Here is a 9,033-nt window from a genome sequence, read left to right as displayed (position 1 = left end):
TTCGGGGAAAAAAACATTTATGAACATGTGGAAATGTAGGTAAATATCTCTCAACATTCCCATTTTACTAACATCATATGTCAGAAAAAATATGCTAAAAATATCACCCGCACATGAATCATATCCAAATATAGGACTATCTTCATCATAAACACATGAAATATTAGAAAATAAGTTCCCTATTTATCTATTAGCAATCGAATATAATGTGACTCACTAAGATCATCCAGCCAGAGGATTGAGCACCTGCCCAACAAAGACGATAGTTCCGGTCAAATCTTCTCTGATCATAAATAAGAATGGGTGGTCAGCTACAAAGTTTATGTCTGTTGGAAGACTCAAGGAGCTTCCACATAGTAAACCTGCGGTGGCTGCAGCAGCTTTGGTGCCTTCTTCATTTACTTCAATGAAAGACTTGTGGAATATTTTGGAAACATAAAGGTTTTGACTCACAGGAGAGTTCACCATTTTAGTCAAACCTCCATTAGTGAAAGGTAAAACCACGCCAAGCTCTTTTAACATCAGAAGTTTCAAGTTCAAATGAAATATTGAACCTTGGAATCCTAAAGTCACCTACTTCCACTTTATCAAGAGGAAGCTTGTGTTGCAGTAACTCAGATTCGGAAGCCAGCTTCTCAAGCAAAGTTGGCAGCCCATCTTTTGCATTTGGAAGAAAAAAGTACATAGTAAATTGACGCTTGTCTTCGCCTTGCTTATAAGGAAGGCTAAGAACTTTAAAATCATCGAAATCTCTAATAAACTGCTTCTTCTCACTAGTCATGAAGTCAACCTTAACTGAGTTTCCATTCAAAAGGTGAAAATCATAGGTATTCGTATCCGAAGCATCAAAATTATCATTCCACTCTCCTTTAAAGTACAGCGCATTAGCAAATATTAGCTGAGTTAAGTTGTCGACCGACCCTAGAGGAAGAAGTTCTTTAATAAGACCGTTTGTCTCTCTTTCAGCCCATAAATTCACTTCATTGGTCACTTCAATAGCCTTTCAAACCATATCAAAATTTAAAATCAATTATGCAAATATATAGTTGAGTTCTTTTCACAAGTATTGCAATACAAAAATTTAACAAAATCAGGACATTCATAAGTATTTTGTAGTGAAAAGAGGGGAGATATAGAAACATACCTTGTTCTTGAAATCGACAGAAGACAAATTTGCTTTATAATCATTAGACACAATTCCTTTGAAAGAAGGTTGAAGAGAAAGGGTTTTTTCCACCCATACACCATCGACGAAAGATAGATGAGGCCCGCCTGCAGGAGCACCGTTTTGTAGAATGACGGAGACGAGGATAGAGGCGAAGGAGTTGAGTTGATTGGTGGATTTGGATTGGAGGAAGTTGAGAAGTTGTTGTTGTGTGGGGCCCTCGGAGCCAGCAGCGATGATGCTTAGCACAACTTGTAGTGAAAGTGGAGATAACACCATATTCTTGTCTTGATAAGATTCTTTGGAGAAAAGATGTTTGGCGATGGTGAGGGAAACGTTGCTATGGTTGTTGGCGAGGGAGGATTCCGATCGGAGGAAGTCGAGAAGCTGTTGATGTTGAGTGGGATCGATTTGGATATTGCTTATGGTTCTCTTCGGAAAAATGACTTTTGGATCAAGGATGATTAAACAAGCTACGATGTTGAGCACGAAGAAGCAGAGAACAACTTTGGCAATGGCGATTGTTTTGCGAGAACCTCATTCTTTGTAGGAAAAAAAGAAGACGAAACTACCCAAGAACTAAATTGACCTAATTTGAGGAGCTTCTAGTATTTAATTCAAAAAAATAAAAATAGATCTCGCCAAATTAATATTAGTAGGTCGGTGCTATCAATTTTTGTCAGCAGTATGTGAAAATTATACCCCCAACTCCAAAAATGGCAAGGATAAATGGATAACAGCCAGCCAATTATATGTTGACATGGTGGTTGATGACATCATACTAGGAATAATCATTGTCGTCTTTTACGGAATGCAACCAGCTCTACGGTTGATGACGTCTTCTACTGTTGCTGACATGTTAAATAAATTTTTTTCGGAATAATTGCTAATTAATTCTTCTTTTTTGCTAATTTTTAGGGGTGGGCATGGTTCGGTTAACCATATTAACTGAACCGAAGTGTTGAAATGGTTCGGAATAATCGAACCGAACCGTTTAAAGTTTGAAACTAACCGAACTGAACCAAAGTTATGGTTTGGTTAACCATTTGCTTGCCTATTAACCGAACCGAACCAAAACCAAAATTTTGAACCGAAATGTATTTTTTTTTATCCTTTTGCTAATTTAATTGTGTGTTTTTTGTCCTTTTTGAATATAATTGCAGGGTATTCGAAACATTATTATTATATCAAGTGTAATTCATTGATAAATGTTTGTATCATGTGGCAATGTGCAGCCTAATATATCAACTGACATCTCTGTAATCAAAAAATCAATAGACTAGTTAAAACACACTTGTTGCTGCCATATATGATATAACTGAACCATATGTGATTATTAAACAAAACGTATGAGCTAGAATTGTATACAAAATTACTGCCAAGAGGTAAGTATGGCTTATCACATGAAATCATATCAAAACCAAGCTACAATTACTGCCTACAAAACATGTTCCAAAACGTTGGAGGTTCAACACCAAGATACTTTACCCTAACCGAGACTATTAACAAAGAATGAACATAGTTGGAAAATCATCAAGAGAAAAGAAGCAAGGAAACTAAAGCTGCATTAGGTAAAAGGTTTAACAGAAGAACGTGACATGCTAACAGAAGACCGTAAAATGGACCATTCTTGTTGTTTTTGGATTTCCAAAGTGTTGTATTTTGATTTTCCAAATTCTATTTTCTACCGAAGTTGTTACTAGGTTGAGTTACGACCAGGTCGCTCTCTTTAAGACGTTTCGTGACACTGCCCAAAATTGTGCAAGGCAGATTATCAACCACGCCGCCTCTAGGATAAAACAAGCCCAGCTACAACTGTGCGGTTAACTACTGCACTGTAGAAACCAGTTCGAAAATTACACCTTCAATATGGTACTAAGACCACTCTTTTAAAACTGAAACCACTTTAATTTGGTATTGTTACCACTCTGTTATGGTGTTGAAACCACTTAAATATGGTGTTACCACCATTCAAACTTTAATTTCTCCAAAATATCAATATGGCACTACGACCACTGAAGTATGGTGATACCACCATTTCTCCTAATATAGAAAAATATTGAAATAATTTTTATATACCATTAAGGTCATTCTTAATTCCGACGGGACATTATTATTCCAAATAGGGACTATGATCTTAAAAGTACTCTTTAATTCAAATGGACATATATTATCGAAGGGACTATTTTTTAAGACCATTCTTAATTCCGAAGGGACATTAAACTGAAAAGGGACAATGGTCTTAAGAACACTCTTGATTCCGAAGGGACAGAAAAAGGAGATGAAGAGAAGAAAGACTCGTCAACACAAGTCAAGAAAGGGAGAAGAGAGAAATAGTTCCCGACAACTCAATGAAACTCTTTGGTGTGTTTTTGGAACAAGGTGAGCTCTCCTTTTATAGGGAGAGTTTGTAACTAATTTGGAGAAACTTAAGAATTAAGTAAACTTAAAAATTAAGCAACCCACAGATTAGCTCAAGTAACAAACTAATCGGATAAGTTCAAAAAGAAACAAACCCACTAACGAAGGAAAGATAAAAAATTCAGTTGGATTCTCAATCTTATCACAACAAACATAACATAAAATTATGGGAAGTGATATCCATGAATAAATAATAATAATTATTATTATTTTCATCATTATCAGGTATTTAAAATTAAATACCGCAATTTAAACACTACTAATATGTGTGTTCTATTTTATGTGGGACCCCCACACTCTATTTTTTCAATTCACACAACACTAGATCAATGTTTAATTACTTAGTGTTTAATCTTCCAACCTTCCAATTTCTTTCCAACTTCACACCAATGTTCCAACAATCCCCCACTTGAATTTAAAAAATGGTTTCAATAATAACGTCAAAACGTTTCTATAAGGTTGCTAATAAACAAAGGTGTCGCCTACAACTTGAACCTTTGCATAGCGGATAATATTCCGATTTACAAGAGTTGCTTACAACATTGAACTCTATCTCAGACATAGAACCCGCACATAAACCTTTTCCTAAGGTGTATTCTAAAAGCCCGTGCGTTTATGGCCATGCACGTCTGTAACACCCCGTTCTCAAACAACGTAATATTAATAAATAAAATCAGAGTAATCACACAACGGAGTGTCACACTACTTTTCAAAATTTCATAAAAAGAAAATACCTAATTATTTAAATACCAACATTTAGAATATCTTAATAAACTGCAGCGGAATAGTTCTTTAAAAATATAATTTCAACCAAATCCTACGTCAACGAAATTATTGGCACAAAGGCCTCAACGTAATAGACATTATCCTCAACAATAATAAATCCAACAACGAGGTCTTTTCAAAATATGATACATAAAAGAAATGAAGAAGACATTCGCGACGATCCCCATCCTAATATGTATCAGAGCCCTAGACACTTGAGCCAATCAACCTACAAGCCATCATTACCTGCACATTACCCACGGTCGAGGCAACATATACGCAGAAGGGGTGAGAAACTTATCCAATAATAATAATAATAATATATAATTCATCAAATTAATGAAAATAACAACAGTACAACAACAAGCATTATCAAGTTCATATATACATATAACTCATCATCATATTCGTTTTCAACAACATTTAAACAACATCCCCAACAACACAAACGTCATTATCAACAATGAACACCAACTATTCAACCGACAACGATAACTATGACAATACAACTCCGACAACAACTAATGTATTATGCATGTGGTACCAACTACGCGCGTTGAATGCTAAGCATTCCAGGGCATAAGCCCCCAACAGTTTGGATGGTTAAAGCATCCCAGGACATAAGCCCCCAACAGGTGAACGATAAACATTCTAGGGCATAAGCCCCCAACGGTTTGAATGATGAACATTCCAGGGCATAAGCCCCCAACGGTTTGAATGATGAACATTCCAGGGCATAAGCCCCCAACAGAACATGAGTATGCATATGGACTCTACTTGTGTATATCAACATACAACTCCAACAACGACTACAACAATAACATATGTGCCTACAACAATTATGACACACTCCCCAACTTCGACATTAGACGATACAACGACGTCAACAACGAAAATCAACAACATAGCATATATATAAATCAATTACATTCATCTCAAAGTCCAAAACATCCTTCAAAAGAAATTAAGTTTTGATCAATAGGACATAAGCCAAATACCCATAAAACACCTCAACTAAATCCCTAACACTTAAGTTTGAAGTTGGGAAACCAACCATAAGTTTTTGGACTAACTTGGGATTAGTTATGCTAAGTTTTCTTAAAGTTTTCTGAAGACCCACCTGGACTATTTTTATCATAACTCAAAATCTACACATCTTTTCCATTCCAAACCAAGGCCATTATAAAGCTAACTTAATTATCTACAAATTTCATGTTTACACCGAAAGCTAATTCAACACGGAAACAGGTGAAAAAGACACAAGAACGCAAAAATTGAAGTTTTGACAGCCCCCAACGAAAGCACAACAAGCAGTCACCCATGAGGGGCTGCCTTGCTGCACCCAGGCGCTGGCCAGCTGCGCCCAAGCATGGGCAGGCAGCAGCCAGGAACCTGCGATGCAGCTCTGTGCAGTCCCATTTTTCTCGGTTTAATTGTTTCGTCCGTAAAAACCTAACTGTTACCCCGAATCCGATTCTGTTTTCGCCTACGCGTTCTATTCGACAAATCCTATTATATTTTACTGAAAAATCATATTTTCAAATCTCAAAAACAGCTTATCCCAGAATCACTTATTTCTCAAAAACACTTAAAATCACTTTTTCTCATAATTTCAATTTTCATCAACCCAACCCTAAATTTGATAAGGAACATTGCCTATGATAAATCTAAGACCTGAACATCAATTTAACATAACTTCAATGAATTTTCTATTCTATTAACAACCAAACACATCTTTAAAACCTAATTTCTCAAACAACCAAAACTATGAACATCAAAATAAGATTTACCCTAATCCCCAAAACTCACAACCTGCAACCTTTGCCAAACCCAATTTCAGAAAACATACCTAAGATTAGAGAATATGAATCCCAATTTCTGATCACCCAAACCCCCAAATGATTTGCAACAATGTTTGTAGGTTCTATGGGAAACATAGCAGTCAAAACAACATAGAAAACATGCATTCTCAACATAATTCATTTCATTATAGCAACCTAGCATAACTTTCTAACCCTAAAATCAAGAACACAACAATTCATCAAATTTCAGAATTATACATATTATTAGTGAAAGGAATCCCACCCTTACCTTATCTCAGCAAATTCTACAGCAAAAATGGTTGGATTCTCTCTTCCTAGCTCTTCTCCTAGCTTCCTCTTCCTTCTCTCAAAACCAGTTTCTAAAGTTTTTACGTGAAAATGTTTCTGCCTCCTTTTCTTTCTTTTTTTCTCCCAAAAACTATAACCTCCCCTCTTTTCATTTAACTCCCACTAAACTCACATAATTACTATTTAATTCCCTTTAATTAAAATAAATAATAATTCTATATTATTTCTATTTCTCATATTATTTCCTCAAATAATAAAACAATATTCATTCAAATAAAACACAACTCCATAAATCATATAATAAAATAGAATTACACCATATATCACATAAAATCACACAAAACATATATTTCACATGAAATCACACACACACACACACACACAGATATATATATATATATATATATATATATATATATATATATATATATATCAAATAAAGTCATATAAAAATATTCACACATCTACTAAAAATAATTAAATAAAAATGGGGCGTTACAACTCTCCCCAACTTATAGAATTTCGTCCTCGAAATATTACCTCAAGCAAACAACTCAGGATATGACTCCTGCATCTTACTCTCCATGTAATATCCCGCCTGTCAGTGTCGGAATATTACCGTCAATCGTGCTATAAGATTAATATAAAGAAAAGTAAGTTTATGGAGAACATTATCAAGTGATGACAATCAAATACGAGCTAAGTCTCAGAGTCGTATTTAACACGCTTAAGATAAAGGGTATTTTGGTAATTTCACACAAAAGGATATTTATTTGATATTTGTCCCAAAATATCTCATTTTCTCCCAACCTTTCTCTCTCTTGGTTGGAAAAGTTTATCTCCTCCTTCTCTCTACTCTCCATCGCCTCTCTTCCTTCTTCTTCTTCTTCTTCTTCTTCTTCTTCTTCTTCTTCTCTTCTTCTTCCATCAATCCTTTCCAAACTATTTCCAAATCATGAAACAAGTTGTGTAAGTTTTCCAATGGTGCTAGAAGCTTGGATTAATAGGTAAGTTTCAATTCTTCTCTCCTTTATGAAGTTAAGGTTTTGATTAAGTTGGATTCTTGAATGATCAAGCTTATGTTGTGGTTTGTACATAATCATGGAGGTATATAGAAGCTTGGGTTAGCAATTTTTCCATCTTAAAGCTCATAAAGAGATGTTCAAGGGAAGCTAGGTTTTTGATGCAGAGAAAAGTTGGAATTGGAGCTTAAGCTGGGGCTGTTGCTTAATCAACTAGGTGAGTGTTTCATTAATTTTGAATTTGAGGTTGATTATGGATGAATTTCATGAAATAGTGGTAAGCTCAAGTTCTGGTTTTTAATTCGTAACTATTTCTATGTAGCTTGAAATTGAATGATTGCTGAAGTTTTGGATTCGTCATTCAATTCCCTATAGTTCGGACACAAATTTTGTATGATTCGGATTTGAAACGAGTTCGGAAAACATGTTTAAAGTTTGGTATTTTCTGCTGGATTCTGGCTGCGGATTTTGGAACAGGGCTTCATTAAAATGGTAAGAACTCTTTCCATGTAACTCTGAATTGAGTGGTTGTTATTGCTGTGGATAGATAACGAAATTCCCTATAATTTAGACACAAGAATTATTAAATTCTATTAAGTATAGTAGGAGAAAAGTTACCTGCAAGTTTGGGGAAAGTTTCAGTCTCGTTTCTGTACCAATGTCCACTCTTTTGTTAAACTGTACAAATTGGATGGTTAATCCTCAAAACAAAAATTATATTTGGAATCCTGACACCCTAAGCTTTCCAACGAGTGGTCGTTTGCTCAAAACCGATATCGTTTGGTATTTTAATTAAATTGTTAAAGTCAAGGCATTGATGCTGGATATTGCAGGGTACGGGTTTTGCATAAGTGAGTTATATTGAATGGACAAGGACTGAAGCAGAGGTCTGAAAATAAGGCTTCTAAGAGCAAGATAAGAGGGTTGAAGGGAAAGCAATGATATGAGCTTTGAGTTGTGGCAAAAGATATTGAGAGAATCAAGAACTTTTATGGTGAGTTCCATAGATAGTTTTCGCACCCTTGGGATTATGTTTTTATCTTGTGAGGATAATATGAATATTAGGAATTTTATATGTTATGATTAGTTACCCAAATTATGCCATGCTTGCTAACTCATGAATACTTGTTGAAAAGATGTTTTACATGTTTTTATATATTTACTTAAGAATAAAGCAAGTATTTAATATGTTGGTAAAGCGTGGCATGCGAGAGAATAATATTCATTATGTCCGGGTAGCATAAAATAAGAAAGGGGAAAGAACTAGAGCCTCGATATAGTTATCGAGAACTAGATAGTTAGCATGAATTATTTATGCTAGGATGTGAGAGATTGGATATCTTTTCACAAAGAAAGTTAAGCAAGAATCCTAAATATGATAAGACGCGAAGTGTAATCTCTTCGCATATGTTTAAGATAATCAAGCATTATGTTAAGACGTGAATTGATGATTAATCTCTTCACATATGTAAGAATCAACAAGTAAGCATGAAAATGTTTAACCTTTCATGATATGTTTAAGATTAAGATTTATGATTAAAAAAATGAA

The 9,033-nt window shown here is 34.9% G+C and overlaps 1 long non-coding RNA gene and 1 pseudogene across 2 annotated transcripts; both read right to left on the bottom strand.

The window, feature by feature from the left end:
• On the bottom strand, positions 1-7,700 carry LOC146937971 (serpin-ZX pseudogene; annotated as a pseudogene). Its single transcript, XR_015029989.1, has 3 exons — positions 7,300-7,700; positions 1,145-1,701; positions 1-1,000 (listed from the first exon to the last, which is right to left on the bottom strand). The product of XR_015029989.1 is annotated as a serpin-ZX pseudogene (transcript).
• LOC146937972 (uncharacterized) lies at positions 4,349-6,821 on the bottom strand. Its single transcript, XR_015031083.1, has 2 exons — positions 6,443-6,821; positions 4,349-4,597 (listed from the first exon to the last, which is right to left on the bottom strand). It is a non-coding gene; the product is annotated as an uncharacterized LOC146937972 (long non-coding RNA).
• Positions 7,701-9,033: the final 1,333 nt, after the last annotated feature.

This window comes from Medicago sativa, chromosome 3, assembly GCF_051527215.1.
Source record: "Medicago sativa cultivar Bolivia chromosome 3, Bolivia_mono, whole genome shotgun sequence".
Classification (NCBI taxonomy): Eukaryota; Viridiplantae; Streptophyta; class Magnoliopsida; order Fabales; family Fabaceae; genus Medicago; species Medicago sativa.
The sequence above is the reverse complement of the archived record's forward strand: the minus strand, read 5'-3'. Positions and strand labels throughout refer to the sequence as shown.